At 41.5% G+C, this 27,358-nt stretch overlaps 2 protein-coding genes, 1 long non-coding RNA gene and 3 other non-coding genes across 8 annotated transcripts in view; 3 read left to right on the top strand and 3 right to left on the bottom strand.

Moving 5' to 3' along the window:
• LOC111949070 (NACHT, LRR and PYD domains-containing protein 12-like) overlaps positions 1-27,358 on the top strand; it is a 350,272-nt gene that overhangs the window by 180,179 nt on the left and 142,735 nt on the right. The window lies entirely within an intron of this gene.
• Positions 1-27,358, bottom strand: part of LOC144987763 (uncharacterized) — a 296,127-nt gene that overhangs the window by 203,966 nt on the left and 64,803 nt on the right. The gene's annotated exons all lie outside the window — the stretch shown is intronic.
• trnar-ucg (transfer RNA arginine (anticodon UCG)) lies at positions 2,200-2,272 on the bottom strand. Its single transcript has one exon. It is a non-coding gene; the product is annotated as a tRNA-Arg (tRNA).
• Positions 5,600-13,552, top strand: LOC144988414 (uncharacterized). Its single transcript, XR_013652330.1, has 3 exons — positions 5,600-5,722; positions 6,461-6,531; positions 13,418-13,552. It is a non-coding gene; the product is annotated as an uncharacterized LOC144988414 (long non-coding RNA).
• On the bottom strand, positions 24,183-24,388 carry LOC144990722 (small nucleolar RNA U3). The gene has a single exon (XR_013654680.1). It is a non-coding gene; the product is annotated as a small nucleolar RNA U3 (small nucleolar RNA).
• Positions 24,811-25,016, top strand: LOC144990731 (small nucleolar RNA U3). The gene has a single exon (XR_013654689.1). It is a non-coding gene; the product is annotated as a small nucleolar RNA U3 (small nucleolar RNA).

Here is a 27,358-nt window from a genome sequence, read left to right as displayed (position 1 = left end):
TCTTCAACATTTAAAACATAAAACAGGAAATGAAAATATTTGACAATCCAGTTGATGAGAAGCTGCAGAAAGACTGAAATCCATCAGATTGTAAAAACGTAGAGGTGGTCCTTTGATGATGATGATGTGATGAAGATCAGACGCTGATGTCACTGATGTTCTGGCTGTTGATGGGCTGGATGTGGGTCCTGGTGGTGCTGAAGAATGAAAGATCCTTCTACCTGCAGTCATTCCTGAAGGAAGCTGATTGCAGCTGTTCTCTCCTGACAGATGGAATGATGGGAAATGAAGTTCATGTTGAAGTGTGGTCCAAGCAGAACAGAAAGGTCTCACCTCCAAGTCAGGACTTGGATCAGCTGCTGTTCTCTGGGAGCGTGCACGTGCTGCTGCATGTGCTTCTGTCATGGCGTTCTGGATGAGCTGCTGAGGTCTGTTTGCATCAAGACTCTCAGCTGCTTTAGTCAAACTGCTGAGCGATGGAACAATGGAGCCGTTTCTGAAGGAAGAGGATCAAACATGATGCTCTGCATCCGTTTGCTTCAGGAAGTGGAGGTTTTTCAGAGTCTCCAGACTGTTTCTGAACGGCCAAAGAAAAGCAGCTGATGTGGTTCTGTCTCCTACCAGCAGGGAGCGCTCTCAGCCGGACAGAACAGATCCTCAATGCTGCTCTGAGAAGGACTCTTCTGATCCAGAAGCAGAGACTGTTCACATCCAGGAGAATCTGGACTCCAATGAATCCCAGAGAATCTCCTCTCTGCTGTTTGGACACTTTGACCAGCAGAGGGCAGCAGAACTTTCAGCAACTCTGGATCTGATCCCACAAAAACAATCCATGGATGATCAGATTTCAGAAGATTTGAAGGATCAAAGACAAAGATGTTCTGAAGAGAAGATGTGAGAAGAAAGTCCAGAATGAATCCACTCTGACTTCTCCTCATGTCTCTGAAGCTTGTGTCTTCATGTCTTCACCTCAGAGTTTCTTCTGGATTCCATGTGGATCAATAATATTGATCATGTTCTGTTGTCATTTTCCATCAGAACTTCAGGCTTTTCTCTGCTGATGATCTCTGAGCTGAACTTCTTGGAGGAATTCCTGAATCTGGGATTTGGAGCAAACAGTCAGAACAAAGGAGGTTTCCATTTCTTCTAAGCTCTGCCAGAAGAAAAGAGCTGAAGCTTGAAGCTGAAGCAGCATTTGCTCAGAGAATCTGTCCTCCAGACCAACAAGTCCCACCACAGCCTTGAAGACGTTTCCAGAAGCAGCAGCAGACTGTGTTCCCATGACGATGCTGAAGTCAGCTGCTGCTCTGCAGGAGAAAGTCTGCAGCTCCTCAGTCAGGAAGCTCTTTCAAGCTCGTGCACATCTGTCAGTGCAGCAGCAGAAAGCCTGTTTCCCTGCAGGAAGTCTGAGACTTTTCAAAGTAAGAGCCTCATGTTGGCAGAGATGGGTTGGATTCTTTGATGCTCCAGTGTCTTTTTGGATTCAGGATGAGTTCATGCAGATCTAGAAATCCCACCATGATGAGCATCCTTGAGGAATTTCAAAATAAAAGACTTACAATCACTGCTGGATGAGAAATACATTTACTCTTTATTTTCTGTCAATAAATAATATTTATCAATAAATCCTGATTCTAAATGATGGATCTAAAGTTGAAAAGAAGTCAAAGTGCTGACTCAGCACAGATCAAAGGAGACACAGATGATTTCCTGGAATGAAGAAAACATCAAACATCATGATGTGATCTGGAACTGAGCTGTTCTTCAGAAGATCCTCCCAAACATGGAAACTGTTGCTGCAACACGTGAAGGTTTGGTTCTGTTGCTAGTGAGATCTGATGGATCAGAACCAGACTTCTGTCAGCTGGAACTGGGGCTTCTTCCAGACCATGTGACCTCATGGACAAAGTTCCAACATGGTTTCAATGAAATGTGGAGGTTTTCCAGGAAACGTTGCTGCAGTTCCTCCGTCTCATCCTATGAGAGATTTCTCTGCACTAAAGAAGAAAATCTTCCAGAACAGCTTCAAGCTGCAGAAAAACTGTTTCCATCATTCTGAGGACATTTCTTTAGGCTTCATGTGAAGAAAACAAACTGTTTGAAAAGATGAAAACAGAAACAAAGACGTTTCTAGAAGCTGCAGTTACAAAGAACAGCCAGCAGGTGTCTCACTGTGGGAGTCTCTGAAAGTTCTGCCTCCAACCATGAAGGGATTTGAACCCTCAATCTTCTGATCCGAAGTCAGACGCCTTGTCCATTAGGCCACATGGTCTTTGAGAACGGCCAGGTCCAGATGGAGTTGGAGGAAGCTGAAGAAGAGGAGGAAATTCTGAAAAAGAAGGTGGAGGAGGAGGCGCTGCAGTGTGCTCCTCCTCATGAGTCCTGAAGCTGCACCGTCAGCTGCAGAGCTTCAGAGCTGCTTCCTTCTCAGACTTTCCACTTTCTTTGGCTCTCTGGCTCTGATGCTGCTGCAGAAAAACCAGCAGCTGCAGAAAAACTCTGCAGAGACTCACAGAGAGAGGATGGAGGCAGCAGATGAAGCTGCTGCAGACTGGGGGCGGAGCCTGGAGATGACTGCTGAAGGTCAGAGGGCGGAGCTTCATCAGGATGAAGGTGCTGCTTGGATTCTGGCTGGATGTCCGTCTGTCCTCAGTCCCTTCATGGCTGCTGCTTCTCTGCTGATGTTTCTGCAGGACGAAGCTGCTGGAAAACGCTGAGTCTCTTATTTCTGTCATTTCAGTTACATCAATGTTCCAGTCTCACTTTACATAGACTCCTGGTCTTCATCAGACGTTGCCATGGAAACCAGCTGACTCCAGCAGCTCCAGAAGTTCCTACTTGACACAAGTGGGTTGAGGCAGGAGGGATGTTTCTGGAAAAAGCATTTTCTGCTTCATCCCTGAGAAAGCTGAAGAAGAGGAGGAGTTCTGAGCGTCTTTTCTGGCGGGGACTCCTGCTTCACCTGCAGCCCATCTCCACCCTCTGACTGTGTTTCTGACTGCTGTTCCAGCTCATGGCCGCCAGTCTGTCAGCTAACGTCTGATGGGATGGAGCTGACATCTGCTAGAAGATTTCCTGTCAGACATCAGACGTCTAGCAGCTGCTCTGCTCTCTGATCACTCTGTCAGGAATGGTGTCTGGTCCAGCAGACCTCTGGGCGTTAACTCTTCATGGAGTCTTCCTCATGGCAGCCATTGTGAGACAGAGCAGCTGGTGGTCAGGAGGAGGGATGGTCTTCCTGGCTGTCATGTTGTTCTGAGCCTCAAACAGCCTAGAGGTCATTGGCTGCATCTAGAATGGAGGTGTGACTGTCACAGGCAGGTGATGATGTCCTGTAGTTGGAGATCACCTGGATGCTCTGTCACATGTGGCGGGAATCTCTGCTGTTCTGGAAGTGGATTCTCTGAGCATGTGGCTCAAAGGTGGAAGTTTCTTCTTCTTCTGATGATTCAAACCTGGAAAAGAGTTTAGTTTGTCTGATCAGGAAACTGAAAATGAGGACGTCAGCGGAGCAGAAAGAGGAGGAACACCGTCAACAATCATGTTGGAGCTCCAACAGGCATTTTCCTGACTCAGCAAAAACATCTGTTTGTTTTTCTTTGTTCTGTCCAGCAGCTGAACAAATGGAAGAAGGTTGGAGGTTCAGTGGACCAAGAGCTGGATCATCTAAAGGAAAACGGGCTCCACACACAACATCTATGTGAGGATTATTCTGGAATTACTGGCTCCATTTGTCTGAATTATGGGTTACAGCTGATAAATTCACATGAATAATGAGGTCATGAGAGAAAATCTCTATTTTCTGGCTGGTTTCTATTGAATAGAGTGATTCCAATCAGACTAGTGAAATATTCTGAATGTTTCTGAATATCCATTGATTCATGACTTCTGATCAGTTCTTATTTCTGTAACTATGATCTAAATGGACTTTAATGAAAGACCATGTGATGTTTCCATTGATGCTAAAGCTGACCAATCATCTTATTGATTACAACACGAGCGCTTTCTGTGTCTAAAATCAGTCCCAGAAGAGTTCAACCATGACTTCAATGCCTGAGCTAAGCTCCTCCCCCTTTGTGTGTCTTTGTGTGTGTTTCTTGTGTGTTCCCCTGACTGCAGCAGTGTGTCGTCAACAAGAAGCTGATTCCTAGAGAAAAGTGAGAGTTTCAGCTCTAAGGGGTCTGAAGTCCATCTGAGAAGATCACTAACTCATCAGTCCTGCTGTCCCTGAAGACCGGCTTCATGTTCAGAACCAGCTTCAGGTTCTGGGCTGGGATTGGATGTGTTGTGGTGGCAGTAAAGCAGGTTCAGACCCGGATCAAAGCAGAATGGAGAAAGTGTCAAAGTGTCAGTCAGACTCCCAGACAGAATGTTCCAGATCAGCATTTATTGGTTATTTCTTGATGTTCTTCATCTTTGGAGAAAAGCAGAGCTAGAAAATCAAACAAAGTTCCATCTATCTGCTAAAAACTTGGATTCATTCAGTCTTTCCCGTCTGGACAGATTTCTTTGACATCTTTTCTTTTCATGTAAATTCAGTCAAACATGTTGATCCTTCATGATGTGGATGAGTTGATATGAAACAGTGTTTTCTGCAGCAGGAACATGTGAGAGGAAACCTGCTGTTCGTCAGCTGAGCTTCATCATTCCATCTCAGCAGCAGATGAGGAGGATGTGCTGCTGGAAAATCTGCCTCACAGACTCAGTTTGCAGCTTCTGCTTTCAGCTTTGACTTCTAGTTTCTGGAGAAACAGGAAAAAGAAACAGGAAATCTCCACACCACTCTAGAACCCTCTAGAACAGTATTATGGGATGTTTTTCAGCTGAATCACTGGGATCCATCTTCATGTTAACATCAAAGTGATCGTGTCAGATGAAATCTTTCCTGTTTGAAGGAGTTTCCTTCATGTCACAATAGGATCCCAGATCTCCCATCAGGCCTTGCAGCTCCTGACTTTGTGATGAGTTCCTGCAGAAACTCTTGGAAATCTCATGTTGATTCTCTCCCAGTTGACATCCATGGAGATTTTCACTGCTGTTGTTCAACTGTAGAGTTTGTCACAGACGCTCAAACTCATGAAGAGTTCAGCTGGAAGTTGAGAACGAGGCTTTGAAACCAGCAGCAGTTTGAGTCCATTCTGATGTTCCATTCAGGTTTCTGCTCCAACAAGCCTTTATTTTGAAAGAGAAACAATAGAAGGAGGAGATTACCAACCCCCCCTGGAATGTTGCCCCCTGTGCAGTGGACTAGTGGGGGCAGGGACGGCTGAACCAATCACAGAAGACTGTTGCAGCTTTCCCTCCAAAAGTCAACCAATCAGATGTTGTTGTTTGGATTCTTTGTTTTGAAGTTTCACATGTGGAAGCTTCCAGAGTCTTTTCTGTTTGCTCTGCAGGCTGAGCAGAACTGACTCCTGCAGGATCACAGGAACTTTCAGGAAAATCTCCAAACAGGAGAAAAGTTTCTTTTTGGACCTTTTTTCTGGGATTGTGAGACTAGCAGATGATCGATCGGAGCTGCAGTGAAGAGGACGGCGGTGTTTGTGGGAGTTGGAGCTGAAGATCGGAGCAGGAACCATGTCTTCAGAACCTCAGGAAGGTTCTGTCAGAGAACAACTTTCTGCTGCTGAAGGAACCATCGTCCAGAACGAGGAGGAGCTCTGTCGTCAGCGCAGACTGCTGGATAGCAGCTGGAACCCGCAGCTTCAGCTCCACATAGTTGGTATGTGACTAAACATTTGAATTCTTTGGATTGTCCTGATCTTTATGTCACTGGTTAGGTGTTAAAGAAATATTTCCAATGGTATAACGACCTTTCAGATAAAGTGATGTCATTTTACGTGATCACCAATTTTATTCCTAAATAAGGAGCAAATCAATAAAATCTTTGACCAGAATCAGGTGAGACTCCTTAGTGTCAGAACTTTCTCATTACTGTCCAATCCAAGAAAGGGAGGTGTCAATGTAAAGCTAGTTACATACATTGGGTTCTCCATGGTGCAGCAGTAGGGCGGTCGACCCATGATCCTAAGATTGCAGGTTCAATTCCCACCTTGCACGCCCATGAGTCGAAGTGTCCTTGGGCAAGACACTGAACCCCACCTTGCCTCTGGTGGTAGGCAGACGCCTGTGTTTGGCAGCAGAGCCGCCACCAGTGTGTGACTGGGTGATCCTTGTACCTACCTTCTAGGTAGAAAAGCGCTATATGAGTATACACCATTTACCATTTAGTCAAAATAACCACAAGAACTAAAGTTGATATCAAATCCTGTTTTATTTCCTTACTAGCAAATATAAATTAATTAGGAATATAATCAAGAAAATTGTCCAATTCAATTCGAAGCTTCACAAAAGATAGCTTAAAAAACACACATTTTAAAGCAAACATTGTATTTACATTAAAGATATTTTAAGTTATTAATATAGAGAGATTCCAGACTTTTATTTCCTTTTATTCCAGGCATCAGCAAAACATTCTTCTTCTTTGTTTGGAGCCATGGAGCCAAAAACTGAAAGCAGAGAACATATAAGGTGACAGACCACATTTTAATTTAAAAAAAGCTAAAACGCATGACGAAAGTCAGAAGAAAATGAAAATAATGTCTAGAAAGTCTGTGTTACGGCTGTGGCCATATTTGATTTTGTTTTGTTTGTTTGTTCTGTGTTTTCTGTGTTTTGTGTATTTTTGTATCGGAGTGGGACTTCTGTGTTTTGTGGATCTTTGGGTTTGTATGTCTTTGTTTGTGATTATTTTCAGGTGTGGTGGAAAGGGTGTGGCCTCCCATTGGACTAGCTGGTGGAGGCAGCCTTTAAAACCACCACTTGGACTTCCACACCGGGGGAAGGGAGCCTTGCTGCAACAGTCTCCACTGCAGCTTGGCACTCTTCTCCATTTTGTTTTTGATTTCACCTCTTGTTTAGTTGTGTGTTGCACTTTTGTATTTTGTATTCGTAGTCCTTTGTAGTTTTGTCTGTGCCCACTCTGATTAGTCTTTTGGTTTATAGTTATTTGTTAAGTGAAGCTGTAGGGGTGAACTGCCATTTTCTTTAGTACATGTTTTCTCCTGTTTTTGTTAGGTTAAGGAGGTTAGTTTTTGTCTTTATTTTCCTTTTCCTTTGTACAGGTAAGATTATATGTTTCAGTTAGTTGGGGTTTTGTTTGTTATTTTGGCCTTGGTTCACCCTGAAGCCTTTTAGCTTCACTTTTAGTTCTTGTTGGTTGTTTATTTGTAAATAATTTTGTCATATTTTTATGGAGACATTCATTTGGTGTTTTTGTTACAGTTAAATTATTAGCCAAAACTTTACTTTTTTTATGTTATGCCGCCTCGGTGCCCCTAGACACAAAGGGGGCGTAACAGTCTGCAAAATAAGAAACCAACGGGTAAAATGAAAATCATGATAACCTTTCTTGAAATTAACAAAACAATAACAAAGCAGTTATTTTATTAAAAATACCACATTCTGATATTATTAAATGACGTTACATATGCTGCTGTATGTTTGTGGACATTGGTTGTAGCCCATCAACTTACTCACAACCGGTCACATGACCTCATTATTCCAGCATTAGATGCATTGTCACAGAGGCATGTGAATGAGAAAAACATTTCCCGGTAACTTTTTCTCTTTTTGTGAACTGCAAATTTCATCAGGAACATTTCCTGACTTGTACTGAGTGAAAACATTCAAGGGGCAGCGTGGGGGGAGGGGCGCTGTCTTTGTCGGGTTGGGTCTGGCACTCTCAAGGCCCGTACACACCGGGACGAATATTCGCCAGGCGTTATTCGCCAGCGTTTTTCGCCACGTTTTTTGTGTTCACACCCAGGCGATTTTCGCTGACGATGAGTGGAGTGAACATGCAATTTCATTCCCTGACATTAGATGGCGCTTAATGTAAAACAGAAATACTCCTGAACACAAGGTGGCGCTGCGCAACTTTACGCTTCTTAAAGTCGCTTTTCACTCAGAAGAAGAGAGCAAGTATTTACACGCTTGTCAGAATAATACAAAGAAAACATGAATATTTCAAGCACCAGTAGCTCCAACTGGTGCTTGGTTCGGGGATGTTTTAGAATGTCCGTCATTATTGCTTCGCGGCTGTGTAGACGCTACTTGGCGTCTATCTTCTTCGCTGGTATGTGTGCTCAGCAAGGCAGTTTTGTGTTTGAGCGCCCCCAAGTTGTGTTTTACTGTAACTTCAGAAGCTCCAGACACGTGTGCAAAAGCGCCGTTCTCATTGGTCGAGTAGATTTCGACGCGACGCGTCGAAAAAAAAAAACGAACCCGAGGCGTTTTTTTTTTTTGACGCTTTAACGCCTGGCGTTTTTTCGCGTCGGTGTGCACACTCTCATTGGGGCCCTTTGTTTAGTCACGAGGCGTTAAACGTCGGCGAAAATCGCCGGCGAAATTCGTCCCGGTGTGAACAGGCCTTCAGTCCCCTGGTGCCTCCCAGCTCTCTGGCTTTGGGGGCCCCTGTTATGAGGGTAAAAATGTGTCAAAAAGAACGCACTTGTAGATTTGATTTGAGAACTTGTAATATAGAATCTGGATACTTGTGCATGAAAAATCTGCATCTGTGTGTAAAAATCTTCTGCTGTGAACTGACAAATTTCTAATTGCATGTGTTCATTTAGAGTTACAACTTCAAATCTGTGATTACAACTGCTTAAATGTGCTTCTGCTTGTGCTCGAATCTGCTGCCGCAAATCACAGGTGCGCTACAACTGCGCTCTGACTTCTGACACATTCCTTGCGAGAAACTTGGGTCAAAAGTGATCTGTGTCCGATAATGGGACTAGGGGGGGAGGGAGGGTAAGAGGAGACGGAGTCAACCAATCAGAGTGCTGGATTCGGAGAACTTGGTCAAGTTAGAAAGACCTTCACAGATTCACACTTCCTGCTTCAATAACTCTTCTGATAAACGTTCAAATGTGACAGCAAGTCTCTCAATCATTTTGTATGAACACAGAGAGTGAAATAAAAATGCATTTCTACAGAAAAACTTAGTTTTCTCCTGCATTTTAATGAGAAATGATCTCTTCGTGCTTTAAATGCAGACATGCAGCGACGGCTGCGAACGGACAGGATCAGGAAGATGATCATCTTTGTTGTAGCAGGACAACAGGGCCAGGGCTATTGAGCAGCTTTATTATAAATCATATGGATAAACATTTGAAAAAAATATATTAGATTAGATAAATGCGTTCTCCGCGACGTTCCAGGCGACAGCGCGGCGGCGCGCGGCTGTGGCGGACTCAGCCCGCTGAGGAACGGCTGGCCACTGACTGAACGAGGGCGTAGCGTGTCGCTGGTACGCGACACCGCGGCCAGACGCCGAGCTCCGCGGAGAAAAGAAGAAACGAGGATCCCGCTGACCGACGGCGGAGTATCTGGTTATGCTTTAGGGGCTCCAAAACACCCAATAAGCTGTTGACAAGAACACAATAATTACATGTATTATTATCTTATAAGGTGCAAAATTGTAAAATCTTAATAACCCATTACTCATACTTGTTAATGTCATAAATAGTTAATTAAGAAATATTTTAATGTATTGTATAAGCAGCTTATTTAAACTTGTAAAATCAGTTGGAAGCCATTTTCAAATGCTAATTAATAAACCCATTTATTCATTCATCTTCTTCCGTTTGTTCCCTTTCGGGGTCACGTGGCTGCCGGAGCCTATCCCGGCTACTTGTGGGCGAAGGCAGGGGATGTCCCGGACAGGTCGCCATTCAGTTCTATATAATAATAATAATAATAATAATAATAATAATAATAATAATAATAATATACTTATCAGCAGCTTAATAAACATTACTAGTGCTTGTTAATCTTATAAATATTTTATCAATTCAATTCAATTTTATTTGTATAGCCCAAAATCAGAACAACAGTCATCTCGATGGGCTTATCAAAGACTCTTATTATAAAGGGTTATCTCACTTTCACCTGTTTATTGCAATGTGTTATGTTGTAAAAAAAAACATTTGATTAATTCACAAAGGACAATTTAAGATGTAAAACTCCCCACTACACTTTTTACACACTTCTGTCAGATAGACATGAACATTTTCACATTTTTCTCTGTTGTTTCAACTCGCAAAGGTCAAGCCTTTGTAGAAAAATAAGTCCAGTATTCTGAAACTTTTTTTTAAATCAAGGACTTTATGTTTACTAGTTCACAAGTTAATCACATTTAAGTCTTAATGCAAAAACTGACAGCTATTGTGACCAAGGAACCACCAGTGCAGAGTGGAGCCACCAAAAAAATGGCAGAGACAGTAAAAGCTTATAAACATTTTAATTTAGTTAAGAATTTAAAAGAGCAGTTTTAGCAGTGTTGCAGTTTTACTCTGATAAGCTGGACACAGATAAAAACAATAAAAGGAGATGCAGGAATAAAACAGGAAGGCGGAGCCGACCGCCCGTGCAGGAGGGGAGGGAAAGGGAGGGACTAAGCCAGTACGAGGCAGCGCATCTCACTCCACTCCGTGCTGAAACCAAATAAAACGAACCCACACACAATGAGAAAAACGTGCCAACATAACTTCCACTACACACTAAAAGGGAAAAAAAAATACAGTGAGGGAACTGGAGTGAGGAAGACGCTGCCACCAGGGGCCCCCTCACTGACATCGCACGCACCGACGCCCAACTCAGACCTATACAACAATAAAATAAATCAAAGTCAACCACACAATAAATTAGGGATGTCCTGTTTGACACGGCACTTCAGCGAGCATTTCACTGTAATGAAACAGAGTGTTTCGGCACAATGTTTCTAGGCGTGTGTAGACTAGCGCAACACGTGGTTGATGACGTATGAAGCATCAAATGCTTCATCTGGTCGAACCACGCTTCAGATGTCACTTGCAGTTGGGCGCACTATTCTCTAGAAACACGAAATGAATCCCGAACGTTTCCCGACCAGTTCTATTGTTTCCCCTGTATCAGAATCAGCGTCAGTTCATTGCACTTTACCATGACTCCTGGTAAAAAAAACGTACTGTGGCTCAAGATCGTTTCTACTCGATTTCTCCTAATAAAACAATGCACTATGAACGTCGTGTATAAAAAAACACTTAGATTTATAATGGCAAGACAAATATAACAGTCACATCCAGAGGTCTTGGGTTCAAGGCCAGCATCTTACAATTTTGTTTTATTAATTTTTTGCTTTGTGTTTTTTTCCTTCATGTGATGTGTGTTTCTCACAGAAAACGTCACATGTTGTGTTGTTTTACATTGTTCTTTTTAATAATCATTAACAACATTGTTTTGTTTTACGTTGTTTCATCATCATTTCCACATTGAAGTGTTACAAGGAGCTTAGATGAAGCATATGATATATATCCAGTCCGCCACCAGATGCCGCTGTTCTGTGTGGTTGCAAAGCCCTGAATGGGTGGTTCATTTTTCCGGCACAATTACATGAACCCCAAGGGAAGCTTCATGGGGCTTCTATTCCCATCCCTACAATAAATACAACATCGCTCTAAAAACACTTTAAAATGTATTAAGAGGGTGGGTACAGAACACGCAGTGGCTCATGACATCTGCAACACCTCCAGCCACTTACAGCATCTAGTTAAAAGAGCAGAATATGAGTAAAAGGTGATCTACATCCTCCCAACAAGAGGAGCTTCAGCCATACATGCCACCATGCAGGCAGGCAGCCACTGTCTATCCACTCACTCCCTGTTCCTTATATAAGGACAGACACAGCTGGACCAAATCCCCAATCAAACAGGCATGCACCTGTCAAAGGCAGAGCTGCTGGTTACACTATTAAAAAAGAAAGTGACCATGTAAACCTGTTGAGTTCAATGTAATGTAGATGAGAAAGTCGGTGCACCAAACCTTTGTGCGGGTGCACCAGCACAAAAGTTTGATGGACTGACTTTCTCAACCACATTACATTGAACTCAACAGTTTAACACGGTGCAAAGATTGAGTCTAGAATCCTGGCCTAAGAGACACAACTATCACCACTACTGAGGGTCTTACTCCCCCCCCAGAGGAGATGGGGTAGGGAACAGAAGATCAATGGTCACCACCTTATTATTATAAAAGATGAGTGTATGTAGTGTGTCGGGTGTGTGTTTACTAAAATGCATAGTTTAAAATAAGTGGGTTACCTTTTGTGAAAATGTAGAGTTTCTTTGATTACCATATTTTCACAACTGTATTTTCTCCAAAATGTATGACGTGTCCTATGGTGCAGTGGGCCTATTGTGTTGTTGTGTGACTTCGGTAAAGAAGACGTAGGAGAGGACAGCATGAGAATGGCAAGTGTGGTCGTGAAAGAAGACGTACAAACAGCTGCCAGAGAATTCACGTCAATGAATCCATGGTACGCAAGTAGAGGAAGTTTGAAAACGAACTCCGAAAAGTCATGAAGATGGAGCTTAGTTTCCACGGAAACAAGGCGAGGTGGCCAGAGGTTGAAGACCAACTGAAACAATAGATTAATGACAAAAGAACAGCTGTTAGAAGCGTCTCTACAGTCATCATTCCACTGAAGGCAGAAACGCTTGCATTTTCAAAGAGGGCCGTCTTGGTGCTTTGTTTTATGAAACAGTGCTATCTGTCAATCCGGGCAAGGACTATGGTGGCACAGCAACTTCCAGTGGATTCTAATGAAAAGCTGTCCATATTCCGCTCATACTTTAGTAAAAAGATTGCAGACAAACACATCCAGCCAAGCCACATCACCAACATGGATGAATTGCCGCTTACTTTTGACATCACAGTGAGTCACAATGGCAAGAAGAAGGGGAACAGCACAGTAGCGTTATGCAGAACAGGGCACAAAAAGGCAGCTTTTATTGTTGTGGGAGGCAGCGTCCGGTGAGTGATGCCTTGGGCTAAGTGTCTGCTTGCACAGTTCTTCGAGCTTTCACAACGAGCCGGACTCTGACAATAAGGGAACCTGGCGTGTTTGATAGAAATTTAGCCAGGCTGTTGATTTCAGATACAGAAGATGAGGACTTTGATGGATTCTTGGATGCTGATTGATGACTGAAAAAATAAACAATAAATCACAACCAACTCAGTTTCTCCCACTGTCCTTTTTTGAAATACATTAGCATGCATGTTTTACCGATATGTTTTAATTTGCCCGCGCCTTAAAACCTGGTGCGCCTTTTGTATGTGTTAAATACAGAAAATTCACTCATAACTTAAACTGCGCCCTATAATGCAGTGCGTCCTATGGTCATAAAAATACGGTATGTGTTTGACCTACTGAAGACTGAAGGACTCACATCACCTCTAACTGTCCTAACTGTGAAAGAGAACTACGACATTGTTCATTTCAATTATTTTACTTCCAAAAAAAAAAGGATTTAGATCTTTCTTGCCAATTTACAAGGTATAAAAGGTCTCCTTTTTTGTCTTTTTGTCCCTGCAGTCCTCCTTCAGCGTTATGCGAGTGAAGATGATCTGTGCAACCAACAGAGGAATCTAAGAATGGAACAGGAGGAATCAGAGCCTCTGCATATTAAAGAGGAACATGGAGAACCAGAACCTCCACAGTTTAAAGAGGAACATGGAGAACCAGAACCTCCACAGTTTAAAGAGGAACATGGAGAACCAGAACCTCCACAGTTTAAAGAGGAACATGGAGAACCAGAACCTCCACAGTTTAAAGAGGAACATGAAGAACCAGAACCTCCACAGTTTAAAGAGGAACATGGAGAACCAGAACCTCAACACATTAAAAAGGAACAGGAGGAATCAGAGCTTCCACAGATTAAAGAGGAGCAAGAGAAACAAGAACCCAAAATGATTAAAGAAGAAAAAACAGAAGAAACAGAACCTCTATTGATAAAACAGGGTCAAAAAGGGTTCTACATCAGTCAGAATAAAGATCAGCTTAATCTGAAGCAGGAGACTGATACCTTGATGGAGATTCCTACTTATGAGGAAGAGGAGAACAGTGAAGCAGATCTAAACAATCAGCAGAGCTTTAATGTAACTGATAGTCAGGATGAAGAAGGAAACCAACAAGAAGAATCAACATCAACTACAGATGAAGAGACAGACCCACAGAACAGAGATCAGAGGAAGAGGAGGGACAGAAGTCATGTCCAAAGTGTGGACGGCTCTCACATGTCAGCAGGTCAGTGTGTCTCTGATGTTAGAAAAAATCCCAATAAGACAAATCTTGGTAAGAAATACAAACAATCTCCAAAAGAAGAGAGATGTTCCTCTATCAAGTCTGGGAAAAACTCAAGAATAATTACTAACCCGTCTGACTACATGGAAACTTGGTCCGATGAAAGATATTATATCTGTAAAGAATGTGATAAAAGCTTTTGCAACAAATCTCTGTTCAGAATTCACGCAAGAACCCATGCAAAAGATAAGAGATTTTCTTGTAAAGAATGTGAGAAAAGATTTAGTCACAGATCTGTTCTCAAAACACACATGAGAATTCATACAGGAGAAATGCCTTTTTCTTGTAAAGAATGTGATGCATGTTTTCGTCAATTATCTAATCTCCAAACACACATGAGAACTCACACAGGAGAAAGGCCTTTTTCTTGTAAAGAATGTAGTAAGAGTTTTATTCAAATATCTAATCTCAAAATACACATGAGAATTCACACAGGAGAAATGCCTTTTTCTTGTAATGAATGTGATACAAGTTTTCGTCATGCCGTTAGTCTTAAAACACACATGATAACTCACACAGGAGAAAAGCCTTTTTCTTGTAAAGAATGTGATACAAGTTTTCGTCATGCAGCAAGTCTTAAAAAACACATGAGAATTCATACAGGAGAAAAGCCTTTTTCTTGTCAAGAATGTGATTCAAGTTTTAGTTGCAGATCTAGTCTTCAGACACACATGAGAACTCACAAGACTCTCTTCACAAACAGTGTAAAAAAGGAGTTATTGTAAACTGTAAATTAAAAACTTTTCTGATAAGAGGTCGACCTCTCAACCTTTGCACCACAGTCAAAGACTTTATTTACAGGAGGGAAAAATCTGATGGCCTCCACACCATATTGATGAAGTAACTTCATTAGAGGGAGTTACAAGTGAGTATTTAATGTATGGAAAGGAATTTTTCTACTAATTTATTGTTATAATATGATATTCATACTTTTCTAGGAATTCTTTTTAGGTTTTCATCTTTACATAAAAAGCAAAAAAAGTAATTGATCAATACATTTGAATCTTTGTGTAATGATATTAGACAAAGAGTTTTACTGCTGACAAAATATGTACAACTTTTTCACAAAATGAATTGTTTTAGATGTACCTGCAAATAGAAATGAGTTGTTTGTTTTGAGTCATTAGAGCTAATTCTTGAATGTCTTCATTATGGTTAAAATGTTTTTGTTATACTTTTTTAATTCTAACATTTAATGTGCTCAGTGAACATTTAATAAATATATACATATAAACACAAAGTAGTGACTGCAGCATGTACTTTGTTAGGTCAATTAATAGGGGTGTAACGGTACACGTAGTTGTACCAAAACATTTCGGAATGGCACTTTCGGTTCGGTTCACCTTTGTACCGTTTTCGGTACAAAACGGTACAAAGTTTTCGGTATGTTATTTATTTTTTTGTTTTTGTCCTCCCAATGTATTAACTTTTAGCCGAGACGGAACTTATGGTAACCGCGAGTTTTCGCCGCATTAGGTAACAGACAGTTAGCATGTCTGTGCACTGCACGGTGGCGCAGTGGTTAGCGCTCTTGCCTTTCAGCAAGAAGACCCCGGTTCAAGTCCTGGCTGGCGGACATGAAAAACAACATCAAAGGGGGACCTTTCTGTGTGGAGTTTGCATGTTCTCCCCGTGTATGCACCGTCCAAAAACATGCATCATAGGTTGATTGGCAACTCTAAATTGTCCCTAGGTGTGAGTGTGAGAGTGAATGGGTGTGTGATTGTGGACATTCTACCCTGCGACAGACTGGCGACCTGTCCAGGGTGTCCCCTGCCTTCGCCCATAAGTGGCCGGGATAGGCTCCAGCAGCCCCGTGACCCCGAAAGGGACAAAAACGGAACCGAAAATGAATGAATGAATGAACAGTTAGCATGTCAACTATAGCACTACGGGTAATGCAGACGTGAGACCAGAACCTGAGGACCCACCCATCTCCTTACGCTCTCCTGTGTGGGAACACTTGATTTGTTGTGAGCATCCATGAAGGGAAAAGACAGTTGGATAAGTCAAACACAGCGTATTGCGCTGTAAAACATCTAATCTGCTAACGCACTTAAAACAGCATCACCGGATTGTCTGTGGAAAATAAGTCTGCTATTTTGGAGGAGATAAAGGTAAAGGTTACCAAATACAGAGCAACAGGATGCATCCCTCTTGATGCTAACCCTCTTGAATTGGGAAGAACCAATGAGACCAGCTATAGGCATATTGCAAAATTGGCAAAGAGGTATCCGCTGACTATTCCCTGTGGACACAGCTACTGCAGGAAGTGTCTTCAAGGACTGTGGGATGCAGAGGAGAACGTCCACAGCTGTCCTCAGTGCAGGAAGACCTTCACACCGAGGCCTGTTCTGGGGAAAAATTTAATGTTTTTGGAGCAGTGGCATTCAAGAACACCAGCAGATCTGGAAATGCCAGTAGATTTGGTTTGAATGCTAAATCTTGGTCATTCCATTGTTTTCCAGACAGTTTCTCATTTCTCCACAACAGCATGTTCACCTCCATCTCAGCTCCTGGTTCCTCCAGAGGAGGAGTGGACCTGGATCACAGAGCAGCTGTTCTGTCCTTCTACAGCGTCTCTGAAAGCAGGACTCTCCTCCACAGAGTCCAGAGACGCTCCATGCCTGACTGTGGGGGGGTGATGTTGGAGACACAGCAGAGTTCTGGAAAGTCAAAGAGTTCCTGAAAGAAGAGAAATGTTTGTTTTCAGGGATTTCTCTGCTTTGAATCATTTTGAACTAAACGTTTGAACTGTTCAGATTCTGTGTCAGAAATAGAGAGAAATGAAAAATCTCTAGAATGTGAGACACTTTTGAACATAAATCTATGGAGACCTCTGGGGGTCAGTGTTTAAAAAGAAAAAATTATGATAAACGGTCCACAGATTGATGAATTGTGCTTGTTCATTGCATGTGACTCCACCCGTCCCAATGCCTCTCCGGCTTTGAGAAACGAATCTCCCAAGAGACACGGTTCTCATGAGTCCGGCAGTCCGCTTATGCAGAACAGGTGAATGGACAGCGGTCCAAAGTGTCCTCCGTTGGGTTCACTGTAACAACAAGAGGAGGATTATTTTGTTGTTTCTATTTTTGTTCCTATTCTTAGAATCCACTTTATGTCCCGTGTTGAATTCTACTATTAAAATGTGGGAAACAAATGTTTATCAAATACAAATCAATCCAAAAGCCTGGAGACTGGATGGCCGTGGTCCTCCCTTTGACCTGGAAAGTGGTTGCCATGGCTACCTGCACACTCACCAAGCTGGAACTTAGAAGGCAAGGCAAGGGAAGGCAAATTTATTTATATAGCACAATTCATGTACAGAGACAATTCAAAGTGCTTTACATAAAAAATTAAAAGAAACAATTAAAAACAAATAGTAAAAATGTGATCATTAAAATAAAATTAAAAGATAGTAAACAAGATTTGAATTTAAAACAAGCATAAATAAATAGTACGGACATAAACTTTTGAATACATATTAATTAAATGCTGCTGTGAACAGGTGAGTTTTTAACCTGGATTTAAAGACACTGAGTGTTTCAGCAGATCTAATGTTTTCTGGAAGTCTATTCCAGATCTGTGGAGCATAGAAAGTGAATGCAGCTTCCCCATGTTTAGTTCTGGCTCTAGGGACTGATAAAAGACCAGATCCAGAAGAGCGGAGAGGTCTGGTTGGTACATACTGGGTCAGGAGGTCAGCCATGTATTTTGGTGCTAAACCATTCAAAGCTTTATAAACTAGTAACAGGACTTTAAAGTCTATCCTCTGACAGACAGGTAGCCAGTGTAAAAACCTCAGAACTAGACTAATGTGGTCCACTTTCTTGGTCCTTGTGAGAACCCGAGCGGCAGAGTTCTGAATGAGCTGTAGTTTCCTGATGGATTTTTTTTGGTAATCCTGTAAACACACTGTTACAGTAATCAAGTCGACTGAAGACGAAAGCATGCACTAGTTTCTCCAGGACCTGCTTAGACATCAGATCTTTAATCCTTGAGATATTTTTGAGATGATAATAGGCTGATTTTGTGACTGCCTTAATGTGTTTATCAAAATTTAGGTCTGTGTCTATCAATACACCCAAGTTTTTGGCCTGGTTGGTAGTTTTTAGTTGAATAGATTGAAGCGCTATAATGACGTCCAACCTTTTTTCTTTAGCCCCAAAGACAATAACCTCAGTTTTGTTTTTTGTTTAGCTGAAGTAAATTATGGCACATCCAGCCATTAATGTCCTCAATGCATTTACCAAGAGCCTGTACAGGTTCTCGGTCACCTGGTGTCAGTTTAATATATATATCTGTGTATCATCTGCATAACTATGGTAGCTAATGTTGTTGTTCTTTATCACTTGGGCCAGTGGGAGCATGTAGATGTTAAATAAAAGTGGTCCCAGAATGGAGCCTTGGGGTACTCCACATGTAATTTCTATTGGCTCAGAAGTGAAGTTACCAATGGACACAAAATATTTCCTGTTTTCTAAGTACGTTTTGAACCAGTTTAATACTGGCCCAGTGAGACCCACCCAGCTTTCCAGTCGTCTGAGTAGTATTGCATGGTCGACTGTATCAAACGCAGCACTGAGGTCCAGTAGAACTAGCACTGACATATTCCCACTGTCTGTATTCAAACGTATGTCATTAATCACTTTGATCAGGGCAGTTTCAGTGCTGTGATTCTGTCTGAAGCCGGACTGGAAGACATCATAGCAGTTGTTTTTTATTAGAAATTCATTTAGCTGATAGAAAACAGCTTTTTCAATGATCTTGCTTAAAAATGGCAGGTTTGATATCGGTCTATAGTTGTTCATTTGAGTTTTGTCTAGACTGTCCATTTTTAGAAGAGGTTTAATTACAGCTGTTTTCAGTGGATCTGGGAAAACGCCAGATGTTAACGACAAGTTGACAGTCTGGAGCAGGTCTGGTTCCAATGTCTTTGAGACTTTTTTGAAAAAGCTTGTGGGTAGAATATCCAGACAGCAAGAGGAGGAGTTTAGTTGCGATAGAATGTCCAGCAGTTTTTTACTGTTTATGGGTTGAAACTGAGCCATTGGATTAATACTGGTTTCTAGTGGATAGGGTTCATATCTTGAACTTGTAGTTGATGAAACTATTGTTTGTCTAATGTTTTTGATTTTGTCCCTGAAGAATTTGGCAAAGTCATTACAGCCTTTGATGGAGTAAAATTCTGGTGCCACTGACACAGGGGGTTTTGTCAACCTGTCGACTATATTAAATAGGACCCGAGCATTATGGGAGTTTTTGTTAATAATTTCCGAAAAATAGGACTTTCTTGCATTGCACAGTTGTAAATTATATAAGTGAAGTTTCTCTTTATAAATTTCATAATCTACCTGTAGTTTAAATTTACTCCATTTGCGTTCAAATTTCCGACATTCTCTTTTTCCATTGTTTACAATAATGGAATTTCTCCATGGAGATTTTTTCCTACCAGAGATCACCTTCACCTTACTAGGAGCAATATTATCCATGATATTTGACATGTTGGAATTAAAGCTGTTAACAAGTTCGTTGACTGAATTCCCTGAGAGGGGAGGAGTCAGGGAGAACATCTGATTGAACATCTCACTAGTATTTTCAGTTATATACCGTTTTGTGATCTCCTCCCTTAACATTTGTGTATACTGGAATAATGCTCTCACAGGAAACACAGCTGTGATCAGACAGACCTAAGTCATATACAGTAACCTTAGTGATGTTCAGACCTTTGGAGATCAATAAATCAAGAATATTCCCCCTGTTGTGTGTGGGCTCTGTTACATGTTGAGTCAATCCGAAATTGTCCAGAGTGTTTATCAAGTCCTTAGTCCCTTTGTTCTCAAGATTTCCATAATGGATGTTAAAATCTCCAGCCATGATTATACAGTCAAAATCAAGACAAACTATGAACAGCAGTTCACTAAACTCTGTTAAATTCTGCACAGTATGTAGGGGGGCGGTAGATATTTATAAATATGGTTTTGAGTGAGGCCTTCAGCTGTATGGCTACATATTCAAAACATGGAAAGCTTCCAAAAGATAACTTTTTACACTGAAACATTTCATTAAACAAAACTGCAACCCCCCTCCCTTTCTGCTTGTTCTTTCTTTACTAATAACACCATAGTTGGGAGGTGCTGACTCTGTGAGAACGGCTCCACTGCTGCTCTCATCTAACCAGGTTTCAACTAAGAACATAAAATCAACTTTGTTCTCAGTGATAAAATCATTAATTAAGAATGTTTTTCCTGCTAAAGACCTGACATTTAAAAGTGCTAACTTAAGAGGTCTAGGAGCAATAATATTTTCATTTACCTTCTGTTTCTGGAAAAGTGCAGAGGAGATGTTTATCTCTTTTAAAGTCCTTCGTTTGCGTTTTGGCCAGATTACATTCCTCCTGTTAGTGACAATTACAGAAATGGTGTGTGTTTCTAGAGAACAGGGTCCCAGGTTTTTCTGGCGAGCATCATGACTGTTGGTATTTTCACAGCCTGGACCCTCAACACATCAAACATCTGACTGCAGGGACAGGATATGATGTTGCACAGGAGAGGGTGGGGTTTTACGTCGTCCCTTCAAATGTTCTGGTGACAGAATTATGGAGGACGAAAATGGATTGAAGGATAGAAGAAGAAAAAGAGACCAAAATGATTGATAAAGCAGGTTTTCCAGGGAAATCCCACAAAGTGCTTTCCAAGCTAGAACTAAGAATATCCAGCATGCATTTGGAAAAACTCATTAGCTTCTTGTGGAAAATGATGAGTCATTGGAAAAGCATTCTATGAATGCTCAGAAAACTTCCTCTAAGGTTGTGTTTGTTTGGAGAAGTCCTCCTCTTCAAAGAAGTTCTCCTGACCATCTTCAAAGCCACTTTCTGCTTTTTCAAACGCTACTGTTCAACAAAAACTTGGTTTCTGCCACAAAACCAACCTTAGACACTGAAACAGAATGAATCCAATGCAGAAATGTGTTGACACCTTTAATTCAAAGCTTCAATCAGTTTGAATCTCATGAAGAACATTTCAAAAATCCACATTTGGATCAGGCGTCTTCATCAGAGCACAACTCATGTTTCCAGGACTGTGACTCACCAATATATCCTCATTTCCTTTACACAATCTGTTTCCATCATTTGGATTTTTCATAAAAACTTGAGTTAGAAAAGAATTGTTGCCCCAAAATGTCCAGTTTGAATAGTCTACAGTTTGTTGTGTTTGGTTGCTAGGTAACAGGGTCTTTAATGTCTATGATGTCATGGTGGCTTTCAGAGTTGAACTCCTGAATATGACGGTAAACATTTGGATTGAACCAAAATGGGATTGAAGCTCATGCTAAATCCTGATCTCAATGCTGAAAAAACCTCCTCCTAGATTCTGGTTGTTTGGAGAAGTCCTCCTCTTCCAAGAATTCCTGAAAAAAGCCCTCATTTCTCCTGACCATCTTCAAAGCCACTTTCTGCTTTAGTTTAGTCCAAACTTGCTTTATGCTGACAACATTTACAGCTTGAATCCATCTGAAGAATCCAAGGAAACAAACCAATCTAAGTCTGCATTCATGCCACTTCAGAACCAACAAAGCATGTTTCCAGGACGCTGACTTACCAATAGAACTTGGGATTTCCTTTGCAGAATCCTTCTCCGTGTGTTTTCCTTTGTTTTTCTCCCCAAAACCTAAAGCAGAGATTTTTGCTGAGCTGCAGAACAAACGTCTGACTGCTTTAACCGCCGTTGATGGTTTGTTGTGTTTCCCTCTATAGCTGCTATGGTCTTGGTATGGTTGCTAGGTAACGCTGTCTTTGATGATGATGACGTCAGAGTGGCCTCTAGAATGGACTTTTTTCTAGTGTAATCAGGAGCTGTAACCTCTAGGGCACTAGGACCCAGAAAGAGGTCCAGGCAGTGACGGTGTTCAGTGACGGACTGCGCAGCCGCACTTCCTCCAAACGCCACTATTCATCCAGCGCGTGGAGCGCCAGAGTCCAAACGGGCTTAATCAGATCAAACAAATGTGCCTCCATACCTCATCTGTGGATGGCGGGTTGCTGAGATCCCACTACGATCATCTTCTGATCTACTTCCAAACTGTTCCCATTGGTCTTTTGATGATGATGATGATGATGATGTCGATGCTGTTTTTAGAAAAAATAAAAATGTAAAAAAACTGTGTTGTTTTCTAGGACATAGTTTCTCCAGAGCAACAAAAGTTTATTAGTACAGTAATTCACGTCTGATGCAGGATGGTGGTGCAGATTCAGGCCGTTTTCTTCCCATCATCCATCTGTATGCAGACTCCCCCTCTAACTTACAGCCCCTCAAGCTAACATTAGCTCTACAACAAAATCAGCAGCAATGTCAGGTCTATCCATCCGTCCAGTTTAGATCCAGATTCCAGCTCAGACCAGGAAAACAAAGACGTTCATGGATCTATTTGTCTGCAGGAGGATCAGAATGGAGCAGAGCAGAGAGACTGTGTTCTGCAGAGTTTAGTTTTTAATCTACAAGCTTCTATAAACTGTTTCTGTTTATCAGGACAGGATTTTCTTTATGTTTTTGAAACGAGAACGATTTTTTAAACAACCCATCGAAGATAAAATATCAATAAAAACAGTTATTTCATTTTTCTTATTGCCTTGGGGAAACATTACATAAAAACAAGGTTTTTAATCATATATGTTTTCAAAATGCACTCAACCATTTGGCTGAGCAGGAAGTTCACAGATGTGTGATATTATTTCAAATGTAGTATTGTTCCCTGTCAAAACACAAAAGAAAACTTTTATTTGGAGTCTTGACAACAAAATGGAGCAGAAGATAAAAGTGGAGCTGAAAGTTTTTGCCTCCTTTCTCTGCCTGTGATGTGATGAAGGCTTCAGTTTCTGTCTCTGCTGCATCGACTGTAAAGCAGAAGTTCATCAAATCTGTCTTCTCTGTTGCCTTAAAATCCCTCCAGTTTTCTTTTTAGAGCTCATGTTTGCACAAATATACATAGATGATGACAGTTTTTCAAAAGTGACTCAACACTTACCACAATGTGAGAGAAAGGAGAGGAACCTGAGGTAAACCTGCAGGATGAGAACATTTCTGTCAGCATCTTAACAGCAGAAGCTTTGATTGGTTTAGATCATAATAGTTTGACTTAATAAACATAAAATTCAGTTTTCTTCATCTTCTGAGGATATGGAGCAGCAGTTCTGAGGTGAAGCAAGAAGGACAAAGAGAAGTGCTGGAGAACAGAAGAACCACAAAGAAATTCATCTAAAACATTAAAATAATCCTTGATTTAACCATCAGAGATGTTTGACCTCCATCCAGACACATTTATGATCTCCAGCTGCAGAAAAACGTGTCAGATTTCTGTGTCGCTTCCTGAAGCTCAGAAAAAAACATTTTCAACTCCAGATTTTCAAATTACAGATTAATGAAGAGAAAAAAAAAACACAAACATGAAATAAAAGAGGCTGATAAATCTACATAAAGACTGAATAGGATCCCAGTGCATCATGGGATATCCCCCTTTATCAACTGTTGTGACAGAACCTCAGTCCTGTCAGCCTCTATAAACTCAGTCTGAGTGTGGAGCTGCTTTCTGGAGGATGTTTTCTCTCATCTGCTCCCTTGTTTTCCACGGGGAGTCGTGACCCCCCCCCACTGACACTAAGGATCCTTTTCTGTGGTTTTTCCACGAGTCCCAGGTCAGCAGGGTCTGAGTCCTCTCTGTGAAACTGTCAGCTTCTGTTGATGAATCTGAACTGATGACATTAGATGAGGAAAGTGTCTTCCTCTCAGTCTGTTTGCTGGTTTTTCTGGAGGCAGCAATGAAGGTTTGATGTTTTTATCCAAAAATGTCATGGAAGTCAAATCTCACATTCAGATTCAAGTGGACTGTCAGAGTTCAATAATAACCTCAGGACAGAGATAACCTGATCTGATTCATTCACACCTGTTTTTACTTCATGAGTCATTACAAAAATCCATTTCAGGTTCCAACAAACTAACAGTCCACTCAGACAATGTTTCCTCCTTCAGTGTCACATCCAGAAACACTGAACAGTCTTCATCAGTGAAGAAGATTCTCATCTTCTCACCAGCTTCCTGCTCTGAAGGAAACATCTTCATTCATCATCATGGACAGCCAGACCAACCTCTGTAGAAACACAATCCTCTAGTTCCAGACTAAAGAAATGATCCCTGAAAGTAGAGTCTTAGTGAGTTCTGGATGTTGTTTGTCCTCTTCTGTCTGCAGACAGGAACTCCTGCTCCTGGTCTCCTCCTGCTTAGTGAAGGTTCCTGATATGTCTGATAAGGTTCCAGAAGGACCGATCCATCTGTGATCAGATAGATGAAGGCTTTAGGATGACTACTAATCTCTGAGACAGCTGAACCCAACAGAGAAGAAGATAGTTTGACACAACTGGACAAAGAGGAATACTTGGTGGAGTTGAAGCTATTTCAACATTTCATTTATAGGTTACTTAGATCATTATAAAGAATTAAAATGCTTTTTAAATTCAGAAGCAAGCTGCAGCCTGATTGGAGGAGGTGTGAGTCTGTGATCTGCAGGAGGAGACCAGGAGCAGGAGTTCCTGTCTGCAGACAGAAGAGGACAAACAACATCCAGAACTCACTAAGACTCTACTTTCAGGGATCATTTCTTTAGTCTGGAACTAGAGGATTGTGTTTCTACAGAGGTTGGTCTGGCTGTCCATGATGATGAATGAAGATGTTTCCTTCAGAGCAGGAAGCTGGTGAGAAGATGAGAATCTTCTTCACTGATGAAGAATGTTCAGTGTTTCTGGATGTGACACTGAAGGAGGAAACATTGTCTGAGTGGACTGTTGGTTTGTATTAAGATTAAATATTTTTTGTTTATTTCTATGAAGCAGAAACCAATAACCAAGCAGAAATGTGTGCTGCAGATCCCATGTTTGCCACTAGAGGGCAGCACAGAAGCTTCAGTCTTTGTCATTGTTGCTGTGTGAGCCTGAAGGAGCTTCAAAGTGAGCTGCAGCTTGGTTCAGACAAACCTCCACATTCACACACAGATGTGATCCTGAAGAAGTCTGAACAGAACATTTCAGGAGAACTCTTCAGTCCAGAACATGAGCCTGCATTGTTCCTGAAACTGGGATCAGAGTTCTGCTCTCTGCTCCAACAGAACCACCTTCATGAGCTCCTGGTTTCTTCTGGATCCTCCAACATTCAGACGCTCTCTGACTGAGTTCATGTCTGCACAGAAACCTTCAGGATTCTCTTCTTCCACACGTCTTTCACTCTGAAACTCTCTTCTGAATGTGGATCATCTCAGTCAGACGTTCAGCAGCATCAGAGCCGTGCATGTGCTCCTCCTCATGAGTCCTGAAGCTGCACCGTCAGCTGCAGAGCTTCAGAGCTGCTTCCTTCTCAGACTTTCCACTTTCTTTGGCTCTCTGGCTCTGATGCTGCTGCTGCTGCAGAAAAACCAGCAGCTGCAGAAAAACTCTGCAGAGACTCACAGAGAGAGGATGGAGGCAGCAGATGAAGCTGCTGCAGACTGACAGCTGATGGAACTGAAGCACTTTCTACATTCTAGTTCCAAATGTTCTACAGAATCCATCAGAGGTTGAAAGTCTTCCTCAGTACTCGAGTACTTTAGTTCAGCAGCTCCTCTTTTCCTCTAAGGTGAAGCTTCATGTGGACGACTTCTTCTTCTCTCCTCTTTTCTGGAGCTTGGGCTCCATGCAGTCTGATCAGCTCTGATTTGGGTTTCAGTTGATGTTTGTGATCAGGAACTCTGGATTCTTCTTAGAAGGAGACGTTCTGCCTCTTTAGCAGAGAGCAGAACGTTGATCTGATCTGTTGGAAGCCACTCCATCCTGAAGCTGCACTGCTGAGTTCCTGTCCACCAGGGGGCAGTGTTACGGCTTTGCCTGCCTCATTATTCTGCTCATCTGTCAGGTTGGGACTTCCAACACACAAACATTTGACCTTTTCACTGCATAAAAAAGTTTGTTAAACACTTTGGTGACTTTCAGATTTATAAAAACATAATCTGAAAACATGTAGGCTAAGTAGACAATACCATCCCGTGTCAGGTCTGACTCCTCCCCCATGAGCACATATATACCATCACTTTTACCAGCTAATTCAGAATTGACATAGCCTCTTGGATAAGAGGTGAAACGTCTTCAACTTAAAAAACCAAGTCCAGATGACAGCCTTTAAACCTACAACTTTGATGGTTCCATCCATTTTCTTAACCTGCTGTTTCCGGTTTCTGGAGCTGTCTGGCTGCTTACTTGGCAATCGGGCTCCTTACAGAGGCGTGCTGGCGTTCAGAAAGAGCCTCTGAGGCATGCAAGAGGCAGTCTGCTTAGGTCTCCAGCTCTTGATGATATTTTTCTTATTTTCATGGAGACAATAACAAAAATATTCTCTAATTTTCCTTTTTATTTTTTTATTATTAGTCTCTGAATGATCACATGATCCAGACATAAAGATTAATAACTGATGCTTTTGTAGAACTCTTCAATAAACCTGATTCTGATTCTAGACATTAACACTCACTCTCTGTGGAGACAGGAAACACTGCGTGAGTGTTTCTGTGAGGAAGTTACATGATATGTTCAGATAAAAGCAAGAGATTATAAAAGGCAAGTGCTGATAAAGACAGAAAAACCACAATGTGTGTTAACTAAATGCAGTGGATTATTAATATATATGGCAGAGGTTTGACACCACATGACACACAGTGGAGCCTGTTTATCCCCTGATGTTGAGGCTCAAAAATCATCAATCAAACAACCAGAAACATCTAGAATGACTCCATAGCTGTTTTCTTTTCTTTTTGTGTTGATTTCGTTCATTCAAAAATATTTTCCATTTGACTTTATTTTTACTCTTCTGTGTCTAAAAAACACAACTATGTTGTTTTTAAGGACCGTGTAGTGCGTTGATGCCACTGGGCAGCAGACTTGACAACTAAAATGTAAGATTGTTCTGTTAGTTTTGTTTCAGAGCTGTGAACACATTATAGAAATCTAGAAGGTTTATTTTCACTTGTGGTTCAGTTTGATCTGCAGAAATGTCATTCTGGAAGAGAGCTGAGTCTCTGTCATCAATTTGGAAAACATTTTCATCTGTTACAAGTTCCAAAGTCGTAGTCCTTAAAAAACATGGATGTTAGTCACAAAAACAA

This window comes from Oryzias latipes, chromosome 2, assembly GCF_053564925.1.
Source record: "Oryzias latipes strain Hd-rR chromosome 2, Olatipes_Hd-rR_3.1".
NCBI lineage: Eukaryota > Metazoa > Chordata > Actinopteri > Beloniformes > Adrianichthyidae > Oryzias > Oryzias latipes.
The sequence above is the reverse complement of the archived record's forward strand: the minus strand, read 5'-3'. Positions and strand labels throughout refer to the sequence as shown.